Genomic DNA, 17,490 nt, shown 5'->3' on the forward strand with positions numbered 1-17,490 from the left:
GTCTATTGGGTTTTTCTTGTTTTAGCTGTACATATACTCTTTGTGTGTGATTATTATATTTGATTACTTTGCAATTCTTCTTATTAAAAACAATTTAAATATTTCTTATGTATGATATTATTTGAAATTATTTTATGCTATTTTTTAAAAAGCAGAGCACCATATCTCTGGTACTATTACCATTACGTTAAGCATGTCCCTTGGAATATACACATCCAGTGGGAAGTGGCAGGGGTATAAGTGACAAATTAAGAATCTGGAAGGATTTCAGTTGAAGGATGATATAAAAAATTCTGGAGCTTAAATTTCATGTCAAAGAATGTTTACTCTGTTCTAAAGAAATAACTGTATGCTCCATCAGGAAACAATATGTGTTCACACAATCAAGGGATTGACTGTATGGTGCCCGTGTTTTAGGAAGGTAATTGGCATGATGCTGGGATGACCATTTTGGATTTTAGAAATGGCTTTCTATGCAGCTTGACTGTCTCTGGTGATTTTCCAGTTGCTAAAACCTTCTCTCCTTGGCTTCCCCAAGCTTTTCAAGTGTAAAGTGTCAGGGCCCCTCAGCTGTGAGATGTCCTGTCACATGGACTCAGCCAGAGCTCCCCGGTGTTCTATGAAAAAGGCTAACGAGATGAGGTGCACCTAACAGGGCAACACTTGTTCGCAGCCTACAACATGCAGGCACCGAGCCTGGGCCACCACCATCCCCAAAGTGGACGAGCTCTGACCTTTAGGATTCTTGCAGCCACGTGGCCCCAGCTCGTCCCTCTGTCCCTGTATCTGCCCTGAGCCTGGCCTTTTTGGCAGCTCCTTCTTTTCTCTGCCCTGCACTTGTTCTTTGAATGGTCTCCTAGTTTTGCCCTCCTGGCATTGTGTCTCAGACACAGTTCTTACTCCCCCTCCATCCTGACCTTGCCTGGCCATCCTTCTTTCTGGAAGAAGCTCAAATCCCTGGTCCCCAGACCTGGGCCACCATTCCCTGGCCAGGCCTGTTCAAGCCTATCCATGGTCTCAGCTCACCCATGATTAAGAAAAAGGTTTTGGTTCTGATTAGTGTTTGCTTAGCTTCTTAGATCAGAGTGGAAATAGATATTCTCAGGGATTGCCTTTGATCACAGCTGGAAAAACTGTGGGTTGTAACCATTAGTGGATTGTGAAATCATTTTGGTGGGTCATAATGAGGGTTATTTTAAAGAAATAGGATAGAATAGCAAAGATCAAATGATCTCCCACATCGTAAAGGTAATATATTAGTCCGTTTTCATGCTGCTGACAAAGACATACCTAAGACTGGAAGAAAAAGAGGTTTAATTGGACTTACAGTTCTACATGGCTGAGGAGGCCTTGGAATCATGGCAGGAGGTGAAAGGCCCTTCTTACATGGCAATAACAAGAAAAAATGAGGAGGAAGCAAAAGCAGAATCCCCCAATAAACCCTTCAGATCTCATGAGACTTACTCACTGTCACAGGAATACCATTGGGAAGACCAGCCCCCATGATTCAATACCTCCCCCTGTGTCCCTCCCACAATACACGGGACTTCTGGGAGATACCATTCAAGTTGAGATTTGGGTGGGGACACAGACAAACCATATTTTGTTCTGTTTATTAACTCACATCTCAGTTATTATTATTATTGTTATTGAGACAGGGTCTCCCTCTGTCACCCAGGCTGGAATGCAATGGCATGATCTCAGCTCACTGCAACCTCTGCCTCCCAGATTCAAGTGAGTCTCCTGCTTCAGCCTCCCAAGTAGCTGGGATTACAGGCATGCATCACCACATCTGGCTAATTTTTGTATTTTTAGTTGAGAGGGTTTCACCCCGTTGGCCAGGCTGGTCTTAAACTTCTGACCTCAGATGAGGTGATCCACCTGCCTTGGCCTCTCAAAGTGCTGGGATTACAGGCATGAGCCACCACGCCTAGCCTTAGTTAGTTATCTTCATGTACTGAGTGTTGACATTGTTATGGGCTGGGTTGTACCCCCTCCAAATTCGCAGTGGAACCTCTGCCTCCCAGAACCTCGGAATGGAACTATATTTGGAGGCAGGGTCTTTAAAGAGGTGATGAAGTTAGAATGAGGTCCTTAGAGTAGATGCTAATCAGCATGACGTGTCCTTATAAGAAGAGGAGACAGGGACACAGACGTGGACACACAGAGGAAAGAGCATGTCAGGACAAGTGAGAAGATGGGATCTACAAGCCAACGAGAGAGGCCTCGGGAAAAACCAACTCTACTTCGGCTTCCAGTCTCCAGAACTGGGATAATTAAATTTTTGTTGTTTTCAGCAATTCAGTCTGTGACCGTTTGTTATGGCAGCCCTAGCTGACTAATACAGACACACAATATAATTCTTATGGGGTGAATTCAGTCAAAAACATTAGATATTCACTGGCTGGCCTTTCAAATTTTAAACCTCATCAGCAGTTGAAAAGAGTAGAGTCCTATTCTACAGTTTGCAAGGGAAGCTCTCCTTGGGGATATTTGGAACTTAACAGCATTTTCTATGATGCAATGCTCTCTCGTACAGTGGGTCCCCAAGCAAAATCAACCTTCAAAGACCTCGAGCTACAGTTCTCATCATGAAGACAAAGAAAAAAACAAAGCATGTGGGAACGGGCCACAGAATCCACAGCACATAGCAGCAAAGGGTTAAAAAAGAACTGGACATGTGAAATGTCCAGGGCTAGGCCCTGGGTCTCCCTAACAGTGGATCCCTTGTGCAATGAGATAACATGAGTGAGGTAGTGGATGTTTCTGGATCCTGCTCCACCTCTTTCCATCAATCCACCCCGAGCACCATCCCAACATAAATGAGGGCGAGTCCTGCCGCCAGTAGAACAGGCAGGCTCTGCTCTTGGCTGGGGCGACGGCACGCTCACCACAGAATATTCCAAAGGTGAGTCCGTAAACTCTGTCCCCAGAGCGCCATTTGATGATGACCTCACCTTGGCAGGTCTATTTTGAGCAGCCAAGAGTCTTGCTCGCACAGTCATTGTATAATCTCCAGCACTTGCTGCTAAAGAGTTTTCTGTCTCCAAAAATAATCTCCAAATGATGGTTAACACGACCCTGGCATAATTCATCCTCTACAAATAAGTGAAAGGGAGCTAATGCCCAACTCCTGGCACAGCCACAGAGCGGGTGTTGGAAGTGGAGGTGGCCGTGACTTCAATCCTTGGCAGAGGGCTGCAGATTGGATGGGGAGCCAGGCAAGAGGCAGGAACGCCATGCCCAGGATGCCTGGCATGGGCATTTCCTTCTGGTCTGGGCCAGGGAACAGTTTGAGGCTCCTCTGCTATTCCACGTAGAGCTTCAAGTGTCTGTCACCTGAACTGGCCACACCACCATCCCTGAATGTCAGCATGATTTTACTTTTTAAAGAACTTCTTAATGGATAGCCGAGTACCAGGTTGCAGTCACCACATTGTATTCCCTGACCCTTAATTCTGAGAATAGCATCTCTCATGTCCAACTTAGTCCTATCAAATATCCTGGGGCATGATTCTACCTTAGATACAGTGTTATTGGAGAATAATTTTTACAAGTAGAGCTGTATCACCTAGGGCAAAGACGGGGATGTTGTGAACCCCTGGCTTTCTTCGCATGTTCCTTCTCCTACTCATTTAGGGTCTGGTTTATCTGAAACATTCGAGACTGCAAAGAGCTGGAGAATGAACGAGGTTAATGAACGTTTTCAGTGTCTCATAAATCTTTGCAACAGTCCTGGGAGTGATTGTTAGTGTACCCACTTTGCAGATGAGGAGACTGAGTCCTGGAGGTCAAATAACTTGCCCTAGGTCACCACACTGTGAAGGGGACAAATCTTCGAAGTTTATTTGTTGGCCAGGGTCTATGATCTTGGCATTCTCCCTCTTGGTGAAGCTAGAAAAGAGAATCAGTCCAGAGGGAGATAGGAATGACGGCGACTAGCCCAATGATGACTGAAGGTGCCAAGAAAGCTTCCAGGGCAGTCCAAAGGCAGGCCCTGGAAATGGTTCAGAGCCAACCGCAGGTTCATAAATCTCCGAACTGCAGTACATTCTGACTTTGAAGGACTGATCCTTCCTTAGATTTTGGAGATGTTGGCCCACAAGGGAGGCAGAGCCATGTACTGAAAAGCTCGGGGTCAGAGTCAGGTCCAGCCTCACGACTCACTGGCTGGGAGACTCTGGGCATGTTGCTGGACCCCTCTGTGCCTGTTTCTTCATGCAGAAAGTGAACATGACATTCTCTACCTCTCACCATTCTTGAGCAGACCCTGCCTTGTGCTGGACCACTCTTCCTCCTTACGCCACCCTTGTAGACAGGGGCATGTGCACACTGAGCTGCTCACTCACCACTCACTGCACTTGGAGGCGCCGAAGCCAAATGGAAAATGTGGGCTTTCGCCACAGAGCTTTCCTTGTTTGAGTGAACTGAATCTTTATTTTTCTTTTACAAGCAAAGAGCTTTTCATTAATTTGTGCCAGGCCATTTAATATATTCTGCAGTGTTCTTGTTTCACTTAATTTTCTCGATTTCCAAGAGAGCTTTAGATTTGGTTTGGTGGAAGGCCTTGAAGGGAATCAAAGAAATATGAAAAATGAGAAACAACGTATTCACAACAAGACTTTGGTTTAAGGATCTCACCAAGAAATAAGTACAATGAGATTTGTGGGGGTTTTCCTCAGAAGTCACGATCTTGGTTTTTTTCTAGATAGTGTAAGATGGATAAGAGCTGAAGCCAGAAATTCAATCATAAAATAAACACTTTTCTGTTTGTTCTATTATAAATCATTAATCAGCAGTTAAAGCCCTGGATAGCAGGGAAAGAGATGCTTTTGAAGAAACTGTGGCTGTAACCCACTTAAAAGCCACCGGGGAATGCTGCAACCCAGTGGGAAGAGTGTTTGCACTGAAAGCCACGCTCTTGTCTCTGGATTAGGGAAGAGTATTGAAGCACTGGGAGCTCTGGGGACTTGCCTGAGGCCCGGAGATAGTGAGAGGATCCAGCAGACCCAGCAAATTCCAAAAACCTTTATTGCAGAGAGGGAGGGGAAAGATCTGAAGAAACCGATGGGATCCTGCTGTGAGGGGAGGGGGGGGAGGGCCCTTAGCTTTCCCACTGCAGGCACCTCCCAGGGCTGCTTCCAAGGTTACAGTGACAGCACAGCGCAGAGAAGGCTTTCCTGCATCAGGCTCAGTGGGGGCAGGGCAGCAGGCTCTGAGACCAGACCCTGCAGCTGTGCGGCCTCCAACAAGCTTCTGTCCTCTCTGAACACGGATTTCCTTAACCACAAAATGGGGCTAAGAATAGACCCTGTCTTAGAGGAGCTGGGTTAAGACCTGCCATTTGCTGGGTGACCCATCAGAGATAAAAATCCACAAAGGTGATTAGTAATATGGCACCCACTGAGAATGTTAGCATGCAACACAAAATTATTGTTGTCATTGGCATGAAATAGGTGTAGCTGTATTTAAGTCCAGAAACAGGAAGACAATTGATCAGAGGACTTGGAAGAGAGCTTGGCTGCTGCATGCACGGTACCCTCCATTGCATGGTGTAGGGAAACCAAGCTAAAGCCTATGTTTTGGGTAGGCTGGATGCTCTCAGGATGGCTCAAAATCCCCCATCTGGCCTGGGCCTGCTCACCATCTCCTCCAGGAAGGGTTATCAGATAAATTAAAGAAATACATAATTAAATTAGAATTTCAGAGACGTTACGAACACTTTTTTAGCATAAGTATATCTTAGGCAATATTTGGGACATACTTATACTAAACATTTATTTGTCATTTATCCAAAATTCAAATGCAGTGAACATTCTATCTTTTTTATTGCTAAATGTGGAAACTCTTTCTCCACCTGGCCACTTGCCACTCAATTGACTTTTTTGTTATAATTTTTTTCTGATTGTGAAAATAATGTACTCTTATTATAGAAAATCTTTAAAAATACTAATAAATAAGAAAGAAGATAATAACTCATATGTAATACCATTAACTGATATTTGAAAGACTGCAATATTTAAAATAACTTTAAGTTGTGACCTAATTCTTGCATTTTACATGGTTGAGATGATACCTTATGTGTAGGCTAATATATTTCTTTGGTTTACCATTATACGATGATCCCTTTCACTAATTTTTTTCTCCACGGGATTTTGTCATCTGGCACAACAGCTTTTTCTTTTTGCTGAAGAAGTTGGTGGTTTTCAGTATGTGTATCTCTGTGCATAAAACTCTGTCCACACCTCTTCAGTTCATCTCTCAAGTGGCTTTTTAAATGATTCTTCTCTATATATAAAATGAATAATCTCAAAGTGATGACATTTAATATCTCATGGTGACTTTTTCTACAGCTCTCCTGGGTGCAGTCAAAGCTTCACTCCCTGCGCTCTGCTGAACCGTCAGCTGACTGATTCCCGCTCGTCTGTGCCCCAGGACCCCACAGAAGCTCCACGTGCTTCCACAAGCTGATGTGCCAGTTCCAAAAGGGATAAGAAAAGCTGGCACTCAACCTCTATTTCTCCCCAAACTCCACAGTCATTCAATTCTGCAAAAAAAAAGAAAAAAAAAATGCTTTCAAAAACATAAAATGAGATCTATCCAACAGCATCTTGTATTTTAAAGTAGAAAGAATGGACTTTGGAATCGTCTTTGGCAGCTAATAAGCTGGGACATGCAGAGAAAGAGGTTGCCTAGCTCTGCAGATGTTCCTTGGATGGGTGGTTCTAAATCCCAGCTACAAGTAGCTGGGATTCAAGTAGCTGGAAGAGGTTTAAAAACTGTCAAATATTCCAGCCTGTGCCCAGCCCAGTCAATACGTATCTCAGGAGGAGGAGCCCCAAAACCAGAGTCTTTTCACAGAGCTCCCTACATGATTTTGATGTTGGCCGGGGTGATACCTCTTGAGTTAGGAGATACTGATGCTATCGCTCACACCTAGTCAAATGAGAGGAGCCGGAGATGACAAAAGAATGCAGACAACGTACCTATCTGAAGCTGGGGCCTCAAGGTCACCATGCCCTTGAGTCAGCCCTGTATGGGTCCATCCTGTGTCTGATGGTTCTCAGCAGGCACAGCATCTCTTCAGGGCTTCTGCCAGCATCTTCCCTGCATGCGGAAAGTGGCATGGTACCCCATGACTCAGTTCAAGTCCTCCTCTTTGCTCAGGTTTCCTCTGAGTCCCAGGGCCCCCAGCGCTGCAGACCTCCTCGTGGCTCCTTCCACCCTGAGGCCTGGCAGTCTACACACCCCCATCCCACCCTGCCATCTTGGTCTTCATCTGCCTCCCTGATGACCACAATGAACCCCTCAAGGCTGCTCCCTTCACATTCCCAGCACTCAGTTTCAGGCGGCCCAGAGCAGGGTGGAGCCTCATGCAGACCAAGGGAAGGAGCCAGCAGCTGCTTCACATGAGCCTGTCCTCCTCTGCACCTGAAAAGACAGCTTTGGAATGCCAGGGCCCCTACTTGTCCTGAGGATGGAGGGGTTGTTCCCTCTAGCCCACACCTGTCACTCCAGGACTGACTTTCACTTTTTGGAAGCCACAGCCACTCGTGACACTTCAGGGTCTTTCACCATCCAAAAGGGACACTGACTGTTCCTTGGATACCACATGTAGGACAGGAAGGAACAAACTTTAAGAGTGGTGTCAAGGGCCAGAGACCAGGAAGCTGGTGGCAGGGGCGGGGGGGCTCTGAAAGAAGCTTCCAGGAGATGTCTTCATTGTGGCAGCAAAATACCATAGACGGAGGGTCTGAGGACTAAAACGACAGACACGTATTCCTCACAGTTCCAGAGGTTGGATGTTGGAGATAAAGGTCAACCGGCATGATTGGTCCCTGGTGAGGGCTCTCTTCCTGGCTCGCAGACAGCCGTCTTCTCACTGTGTCCTCATGTGCAGGAGAGAAAGCTCTGGTCTCTTAATCCTCTCGTAAGGACCAATTCCATCAAGGAGGTGCTACCTTCATGGCCTCATCTAATCCTAATTACCTTCCAAAGGCACCAGCTCACCAAAATATCACCCTGGGGCTTGGGACTTCAACATATGGATTTGGGGGGACACAGATATTTGGTCCATAGCAAGGCGCATGGGGAAGTTGGAGCATGAGAGCAGAGGAGACACCCCCACATTGCAGGAGAGCAGTCACAAGTTCAGAGGCCCCTAGCTGTGCAGCGTTGCTTGGGTGAGCACACTCTAGCCATAAAGTTGGAGATGAGGCAGGGGTTACCCTTCAGACCTTTCATCTAGGACCTTCCCAGTTCCATGAAGAGACAAGAGAAAGCAGTAAAGGCACTGTGTCATTGAAGGAAATGAGGGGTGATGAGTCCCTATTGGATTCAGCAGCGACATCTTCCAGGATGGTCCACTGATGATACCCTTGCACCAGATTTTTAGTGAGCACTAGTAAGGTGCCAGATGCTGTGCTATGAGCAAGATGTGCACATGTCCTTCCTTGTGGAGCTCTCACTTTCATGGGGCAGATACACAATCACGAAATCGCATGCATGTGCAGTGTGCAGAGCCTTCCTGCAGCCTGGCCCGTGTCTTCCAGCTGAGTTTACCTGATGGGAGGGCCAGCTGGGGACCAGAGGCTGGAGGCAGCTGGGGGAACATGAGCGCTGGTTTCCTGACTCCCTACCCTCTGCATTCTCTGCAGCAGGCCCTGTTCCTGCCCAACCTTCAGGCTGCACACAGGTTCTGAGAATCAGAACTACCCCTACTCCATCAGCCCAGGGAGGTAGAGTTCCCCACTATAAGGTAACTCCACTGGCTTAAAGGACCACCCCACCCCAGAAGCTTTCCTAAACCAGTCACACTTTGTAGACAGTCCCTTCATTGAACTCTGATCAAATTTCCCAATTTAAATATACCATCTGTTTCTTACAGGGACTCTGACCGACCCAGTGACCTAGCCTGGGATGTTAGGGAGGCTTCTGAGAAAAGGATATTTGAGCTGAACTCTGAAGGATTAAATTCTCATTGCTTTTAATGGGAGGATCCGACATGTGTGTTTAGTCAGTAGTGGGGGTCCCAGTAAGTTCGAGGCTGCAGTGAGGGGTGCTGCGGGGGACACGGGAGAACCCATAAAGCCCCTCTTCCCACCTCTTTGCCATAGCTTGGCTGGGGTGGGCATCATTAGACCTGGCCTCAGCTGTAAAAATGAGCTAGAAGCAACACACGTTTCTTAAGCACCACTCTGGGGCCAGGTGGTATGCAAGGTCTGCATACTTCTCATATGTGACGTGGAGACCTGAGGGCAGCTGCCATCTGGTGCTCTGGGTTTTGAGGGGTGCTCTCTTAAAGGCCAAACTGAGCAACAGGAGGCCCAGAAATGGGGGCTCCCATTAGACATTCCGGCCAGTCTCATAGCCCAGCAAGAAGGGGAGTGGAGGGGAGGGTGTGCTCCTCAGCCAGGGAGGTGCTGGCCCCCAGGACTGAGATCCTAGAGAATCAGAGATGCAGGAGAATGATGAAGAGAGAGGTCCCAAGGCCACAGGCAATGGGGTACACTTTCAGAAAGATGATTTGAGGGACCCCCAAGAGGCTTGCTGTCAAATGTCCCAAGATCAGGCAGCCAAGGGAGGCAGCATGATGGAAGAAATGCAGCCCTGCCCATCAACATAAGCCAGATTGCAAGTGCACTGTTGGAGTCATGAACAACGTAATGTCTCATTCAAGGTGAGCAGGGTCACTCTCTTCCAAAGAGACCCTCATGGGAACAGAGAAAAAACAGTAGAAGCTAGAAGAGCCATACAAGACAGCAAGGTTAGGAGGCCACCAGAATGTCAGTGGGATGTTTAATTTTGAAAATCAATTAATGTAATTTGTCATATTAACAGACTGAAGGCAGAAAGTCCATGCTCAGGTTTATAGATGCAAAGATCTATTTGATAAAATTCAACATCCACTCATGACTTAATAAGAACACCTAACAAAGCCTGTGGCAAATCGCACGTAAAGGTGTTTAAGACATTCCCTTTAGTATCAGGAAAACGGCAAGACTGCTTGCTTTTATTTTGTCTCAGTAATGTATTAAAAAGTGTAGCCAGTGCCATAAGAAGAAAAAAGAAATGAAAGTAAGAGAGATTGGAAGGTAATAACCAAAGCTGTCATTATTTGAGGCAGATAGAAATTGAAAGTACCTCTGACTGGTTGCAGTAGCCAATCAGACGTTTGCATAGAGTGTAACTGTAATTTCACTCCAGCCTCTGGTCGCTTTCCAAAACCAATTAGACTGATTGCTGACCACCACTTCATTTACATGGGGTGAACACCAGGTGGCCAATGGGAAACCTCTAGGGGGTATTTGGACAGCAGAAGATACTGTAACGGGGGCCCTTGAGCCACTGCTCTGGCCCCCTCCCACCCTGTGGAGAGTACTTTCATTTTCAATAATTTCTACTTTGTTGCTTCCGTCTTTCCTTGCTTTACCATGTGTTTTGGTCAATTCTTTACTCAAAACACCAAGAACCTGGACAACTTGCAGTCAAGACCCTCTACCAGTAAGTAACAAGCTGGGGAATACTCCTTCTGGGGTCACAAGGGGAGACTCGGGTCCTTTCCTGGCTGGCTGGGTGGCTACCAGCATTCCTCGGCTTGTGGCGGCATCACTCCACTCTCCACCTACATGATCACATCACTTTTTTTCTGTCTGTTTTCAATCTCCCTCTGCCTCTCTTATAAAGACATTTGTGACGCATTTAGAGCATACCTGGATACTCCAGGATAATCTTCCATATCAAATTCCTTAACCAAATCACATGTGTGAGTACATTGTTTTTGCCTAGAAATTCACATTCACAGGTTGCAGGGATTAGGACCTTCTCAGGCACCCAGGCAATAAGAAACCCTCTTTCTGAGTAACCCACATGGAGTGGCCTCTGGGTCCTAGTGGAGCATCTGGCCTGACAGCAGAACTCGGGGATTCTTAATGCCCTTGCAAAATCAATGTATTTGCATATGGGAAGGCTCTTGGAGTCCACCTTAGCTCCTCTCACACAAGATAACAGACTTGGCCAACCTTCCTCACTAGGACAGAGAGCCCTGGGGAGCTCTCAAAAAGTAGCCGGGCCCTAGATCAACTCAGTCAGGGCCAGTGGGGTCCTGCATCAGTAGGTTTTTCAATCTTCCCAGGTGATACTGTTGTTGAGGCAGGTCTGGGAACCATGAACCAAGTGGACTTTAATGTCCCTTCCCAGGTGAGACATTTGACAAATAAGCAGAAATAGAGCTAGGGTCTTCACTCTGGCTCCACATTAGCAACCCCACCACCTGGGGTAGGGACATTGAAAACACAGGTTTCTGTTCCCTCCATGAGGCAGGGGATCTCATTGGTCTGGGTGTGACCTGGGCATCAGGACCTTCAAATTTTCCCGGTGATTTCCATGTGCAGCCCAGGTTGAGAACCCTGCAGCTGATAAAAGCGAGCCTTATACTGTCACAGCTATTGCAAAGGACGATTATCAGACCTGGGGAGACCTTCCTGATTCCGAGTTTCCAAACCACAGAACAGCTTGTTCAGGGAGACCGTGGAAGGAACAGCTTGTTCAGGGAGACTGTGGAAGTCATTTCTCCAGACATCTTGACTGATCCAGGAGGTTTTTAGCCATCAGAGGATGTAGCTATGGTTCTGCTGTCTGAGGTGGAGGCATGGATTAGGTGATTTTCAAAATACCCTGCAATTTCTTGAGCTTATAAAAACTGATATCATGCCTGCCCTTGATAGATTCTTACACCATTTAGACAAGGAATATAAAAAAATTAAAATAACCCAATGAATTCAGGATTGTGGAAAATGTCATTACTGGTAATGAAAATTACAGGAAACCTTGCTGGTGCTTGCTCTCTCCCCAAAACTAACATGAGAACATGTTTTTTTTTCTGATGCAATAATTAAGTTTGCCCAAGAAAACGTCTCTGTGCACACCTCAGGGCAGGGGCTAAATGAAGCCTTTAACTAACTGATAAATGTGATCGTCTCCGTTGACTGAACCCTGCCAGGGAAGACTAGATTCCCAAGGGGATTAATTAACTCTTAGCAGCCCTGTGCTGGGAGGCTCTTCAGAAGGGATTTGAGATTCCTGAGGCCCAGAAAGACTGACTTTGTTAAGAAATTGAAGACTATTTGGATAACTTTTGTAGCTCGTGGCAGCCAGTTTCAGGTCAAGACTCCAAAATGGAAATAACAGTTCAAAGGCAATCCCATCAGAGGGCACTGGGAGGAAGACACAGATTGGTTCAGCACTGAGCACAGATGACATGTCTGCCCTGCAGGTCTCCCTGCTCTCAGGAGGTCATGCTTTAGTGGGGGATAGATCTCAGTGCAGGAGTCTCCTAGCTGGGTGGAGGTGGGTGTGCTCAGGACATTGGCCCAGACTGGGGCTGGGGTGGGTGACATCTGGGTGGAGAGCTGAAGACTAGGCAGAAGTAAAACAGGACTGGGGGCCACGCAGTGGATACACAGGTCACTTCTGCAGGAGCAGATAATTTACTCAGTTGCAGAACATGCAATGAAGGTTAGCCTCCCTTGCGATCAGTGAAACAGAAAACTGAAAGCCTCTTGTGGAGTCATTTTTCTTCTCTGGAAGAACACTCAAGGGATAAGTAGGGTATAATGAAATGGTGCTCCCTGCCCTGTGGGTGGAAGTGTGAACCATCATGACCCTTCCAAGAAATAATTTGGCCTTCTGTGTCAGGCCCAGATATATCTTGCAACTAATTATTTTCACTCATGAGAATTTATTCCAAGAAACAATCCACCTTCCAAAGGCTTTATGCCCTGGACTGCTATTTATAAGAGTTGTCAGGAGACACCAAACCCTTTTCTGGCCAGCACATAGAAATAACCTTTATGTCTCCAGCTAGGTATACATGTATTTTACATAAGAGATATTATTAGACCATGAAAACAAAATGTATGAAGACATAAAATATGCCAATGATATGAAAGCAATAAATGTGACATGCAAAATAAAAACTATATTCATTTGGAAACAGCTATGCAAAAATAAAAGAGGCTGCACTGAAAAAAATGGAAAGAAATTGTTCATTTCACAAGAAATTGTTTAAGTCATACTACTAGCGACTGTTATTTTCCTCTTTTCTGTATTTTCTAAATTGTCTATATGAGTATTATTTTATAATAAAAAGTTTATTTTGTTTAAAGAAAAGGTTAATTCCGTTTTAGTTGCTAAATGGAAGCCATGACTCAATTATTGTGGTCCCTATTTTTACCACGGCTGGTCAAGTGATTTTAATAACCAGCCCCAACCACCACCCCTTCACACACAAGCACGCATGCCTCCTATCAGGAGAACGTGCAGGTGGAATGCTGTACAGTCACTCTGACTGAGGTGGTAGGATGACAGCAGTAAACAGTATTTCATCCCCTTTCTCTCTGGCACACACTTGCACATGCCAGGCACTTAAAAAGGGTCTGGCTTTTAGTAAAATTGATTATTACCATTATTATCATTTAATCCTTTTTTTTTCCTTCTGGAATGGAGTCTTACTCTTGCCCAGGCTGGAGTGCAGTAGTGAGATCTCAGCTTACTGCAACCTTCACCCCTCGGCTCAAGCAATCCTACCTCCTCAGCCTTCCAAGTAGCTGGGACCACAGACACATGACACCACGCCTAGCTAAGTTTTAGTATGTTTGGTAGAGACGGGGTTTCACCACATTGCCCAGGCTGGTCTTGAACTCCTGAGCTCAAGCAATCCGCCTGCCTTGGCCTCCCAAAGTGCCGGGATTATAGGCATGAGCCACCATACCCAGCCTACCGTTTATTCTTAAATGACAGCTTTACTTGTTCAAACTTAATGTTTTCTTCTCTGAAGATTACCATATTGTCTTTGACTTTGAATGATTCTGTTGTGAAAACTGCAGGCCACTTTCAGAAACTTTCTCCTCTTGCAATTGAGTTGATTGTTTTTAAACCTAGACAGAATGAGGTGTTGTTGTTTGTTTTTTTTTACATTTTAATTAAAGTATCTCCAGCAGAATATTTCTCATATTTTGTTGTGCTATGACCATTTTTCTGGGTCATGAAATTTCAGGTAAATTTAGCTCTTCCTTTATAGGACTCTTCTTTTATATTGAAAAATAAAGATACAGTTTATTCTACTATATCTTTATTTGTCAATTCTGTTTTTCTGCTATTGTCTTGAGAAAAATAAATTATTTATATGCAAGACAGCATTTTTCTTTCTTTCAAATCTCACTTTCTTCTCATCTATATTAGTGCTTTATTTTTTTCCACTTCATTTCGCTGCATTTTCTCAATTTTGTCCTTCTCGTCACTGACTATATCCTCAACAGTATCTGGTCTCTTTTTTGATGACTCTCATGTAACTTTTCTTTCTGTACAGCTTTTAATGTTATTGCTACAGATTAATTTCTAAAATATTCTTAGCTATCTTTTCATCTCTTCTTCAAGTCCTCATACCTCTTCTTTGAGCTGTCATTTTAGAGTGATGACACTTCCTCTAATTTTATTGGTTTCATGGCTTTGGGGTCTAATTTCATGTGTGCGATGACATCACATTCCGGGTATGTGTTTCTCATCTGCCCTTTGTCTTTACTCTTTTCCTTTTCATGTTTCTGTCAATGCTTTGCATAGATATCCTCCCGGCTTCTTGTTGATCATTACTTATAATTCTTGCTAAGTGTTAAAGAATAGCAGATAAGTAGGTAGCTTGGTTTTGGCCTGCTGTTTGTGAATATATTTCCATCTACATTCTTCCCTGAAAATCTAATGTTGCCAAGTCACAAGATCTCCCAAGCTTAGAGTGAAGCCCTTAATATTATGGTTGTATGCAGGAAATTGGTTTATTTTTATTTCTCTATGCATAGCTTTAGAAGTTCATGTTTCCTTTCCTTCTGGTGATCAAGATCAGTATGATAAGTCTGCTGGTCTGCCTTCCCTGTGTTGCCCCTCATGCTGGTATCCACATTTTTGCAAAGATGCATGTCCACATGCTTCCCCACGTGCTATCACTTTGCCCTGCCTTCCTACCCTCCATACACTGTGCTGCATGAAGAACCCTCTCGTGTCATTCTAATGGGGGAGTCAGGCCTTAGACCCCTCAGGCTGTGCAACTTGACTTTGGAAGGTCATGCATGCTTCCTCGCCAATTGTGGCTCTAGCGAACCTGCTTTCTAGTTTCCTCGCATGTGATTTTTACTTTTTACTTTTCTACTCCTTTTCTTTCATCTTTTCACTCTGCAGAGTTTCACTGGGGCAGCATGATGGAACCAGGCCACCAATTCTCTCCAGTTGTTAAAGACTGGCTTTGTCCCTCACCCAGGAGCCAGCAGCCCCATGGACAGCTCTTGGCAGGTCAGCCAGACATACATTTTGGTCTCACTTTACCACTTCCAGCCTATATGTTTGGCATTTTATTATTGTCTTCTAACTTATCAGCCCCTCCAAGAGATCTAAAGCCCTTGTCTATGCCAGTGGCTCTCAGTCTTCAGCATGCATCAGAATCACTTGGGGGATTTGTCAGAACATAGAATGCCAGGGTCCACCTAGAGTTTCTGATTTAGTAGGTCTGAGCTAGGGACTGAAAATCTCTGAGATTGACGAGTTCTCGGGAGATCCTGAGAGCTTTCTAGATGCTTCTGATTTGCAGAGCACACTGCTTCATGCAAACCACAGAACCAGGCACACATCTTTTTGCAGGCAACTTCGCATCCCTCCATCTGTGGGAGAAGCCAGGGCAAGCACAGGGGAGGACTCTATGCTTTCCGAAGCTGAAGTGAGTATGTCTACATTGCTTAACTTCAGATGGAGAAAGGTACTACTTAGTGCCAGGTACGTTGCAGTGGCTAAGTCTACCACTTTTGCCATCAGGGCATAGAGAGAGAGGCACTCAGATGGTAGAAGCTGGGAGGAGCTGTAGAGGGCTGGAGGGAAGTGTGGTGGAGGGTGGGGGAATAGAAAAGAAGAGAGACATTCATGATGGATCGAGAAGCACTGTAGAGAATATGGCAAGAGAGATTGAGATTGAGCCACGGGCAGTTCTGCGGATTTAATTGTGTTTCCCTGAAAGATATGTTGAGGTCCTGACCCCTGGCACCTGTGAATGTGATTTTTTTTTTTGAAGTAAGGCCTTTGCATATCTAGTTAAGTTATAAATTAAAATGAGGTCATACTGAATGAAGTGGGCCCTTAATCCAATGTGTTGAATATTCTTATAAGGAGAGGAGAAGCACACACAGACACACACACAGAGGAGAAAGCCGCGTGAAGACACAGACACACAGAGGGAAGGCAGCTTTGTGGTGACGGAGACAGAGACTGGAGTTATGCAGCTGCACACCAAAGAAGGCCTAGGATCACTGGAAATCACAAGAAATGAGGACAGAAATCATGGCCTTGCTGATGCCTTGATTTTGGACTTCTGGCCTCCCGAACTATGAGAGCATCAACTTCTGTTGCTTAGCCATCTGTTTGTGGTGCTTTGTTATGTTTGCCCTAAGAAACCAATACAGGCAGGGGCTGTTGATTGTATTCTTTCAAAAGCAGTAGAGTAGATCCCACCTACTCACCTTTGAAATGGGTTAGCTGAGCCTGAGAGGGCCTGAGCACTTTCCTCAAGGGCAGTGCTCTCATGCTGCTGGTCCTTTCACACAATGTCCTGCCTTAGCTTGCTGGGTTCATGTGAGTGAAGCCCCACCTCTGCATCAGGTCAAGTTCTTGGTGGACCAGGTCCTGTTCATGGTGATGGTAGAAGCAGCCAGTCAGCTCTACTAAAAGTGATGGGACTCCAGCTTTCTTGAAGGAAGCCCATGTTATAAGAATTAGTAAGGAGTCTGCCAGCCCTGATTCTGTGCCCTTATGGAGGTCTCTGTGCCATCAAGGACTCATTGGACTTTATAATGCAGAAGGGCAGGAAACTGTCCCCATTAGCATTAGGATTGCAACTCTGCCTTCATTATCTCAGAGTTGTTCACACTTGGACCAACTGATACTTGTATCCTTTCATTAGCCCTATTTTTTAAAATGCAATAAAGCCCACAATATAATACTGCTCATATCCACCAAAGGGGCTATAATTAAAAACACAGGTAATAGAAAGTGTTGGTGAGCACATGAGAAAATGGAACCCTCATACGCTGCTGTGGGAATATGAAATACTTCAGGCTTTTTGGAAAAGAGTCCAGCAGTCCCTCAAAATATTAAACATAGAGTTACCCTGTGACTCAGCAATGCTGTTTCTAGGTATATAGTTAAGAGAAATGAAAACGTATGTGCACACAAAAGTTTGAATATGGATAGACATAACAGCATTATTCAGAATAGCCAAAAGTAGAAACAAACCAAGCATGCATCAACAGATGAATGGAAAACAAAATGTGGTATATCTATGCAATGAAATATTATTCAGCTGTAAAAAAGAATGAAGTACTGATACATATTACAATATGGATAAACCTTGATGATAATACAAGTGAAGGCATCCAGGCACAAAAGGCTTCATGTTGT

The sequence above is a fragment of the Callithrix jacchus genome, chromosome 12 (genome assembly GCF_049354715.1).
Source record: "Callithrix jacchus isolate 240 chromosome 12, calJac240_pri, whole genome shotgun sequence".
In the NCBI taxonomy this organism is placed as follows: Eukaryota; Metazoa; Chordata; class Mammalia; order Primates; family Cebidae; genus Callithrix; species Callithrix jacchus.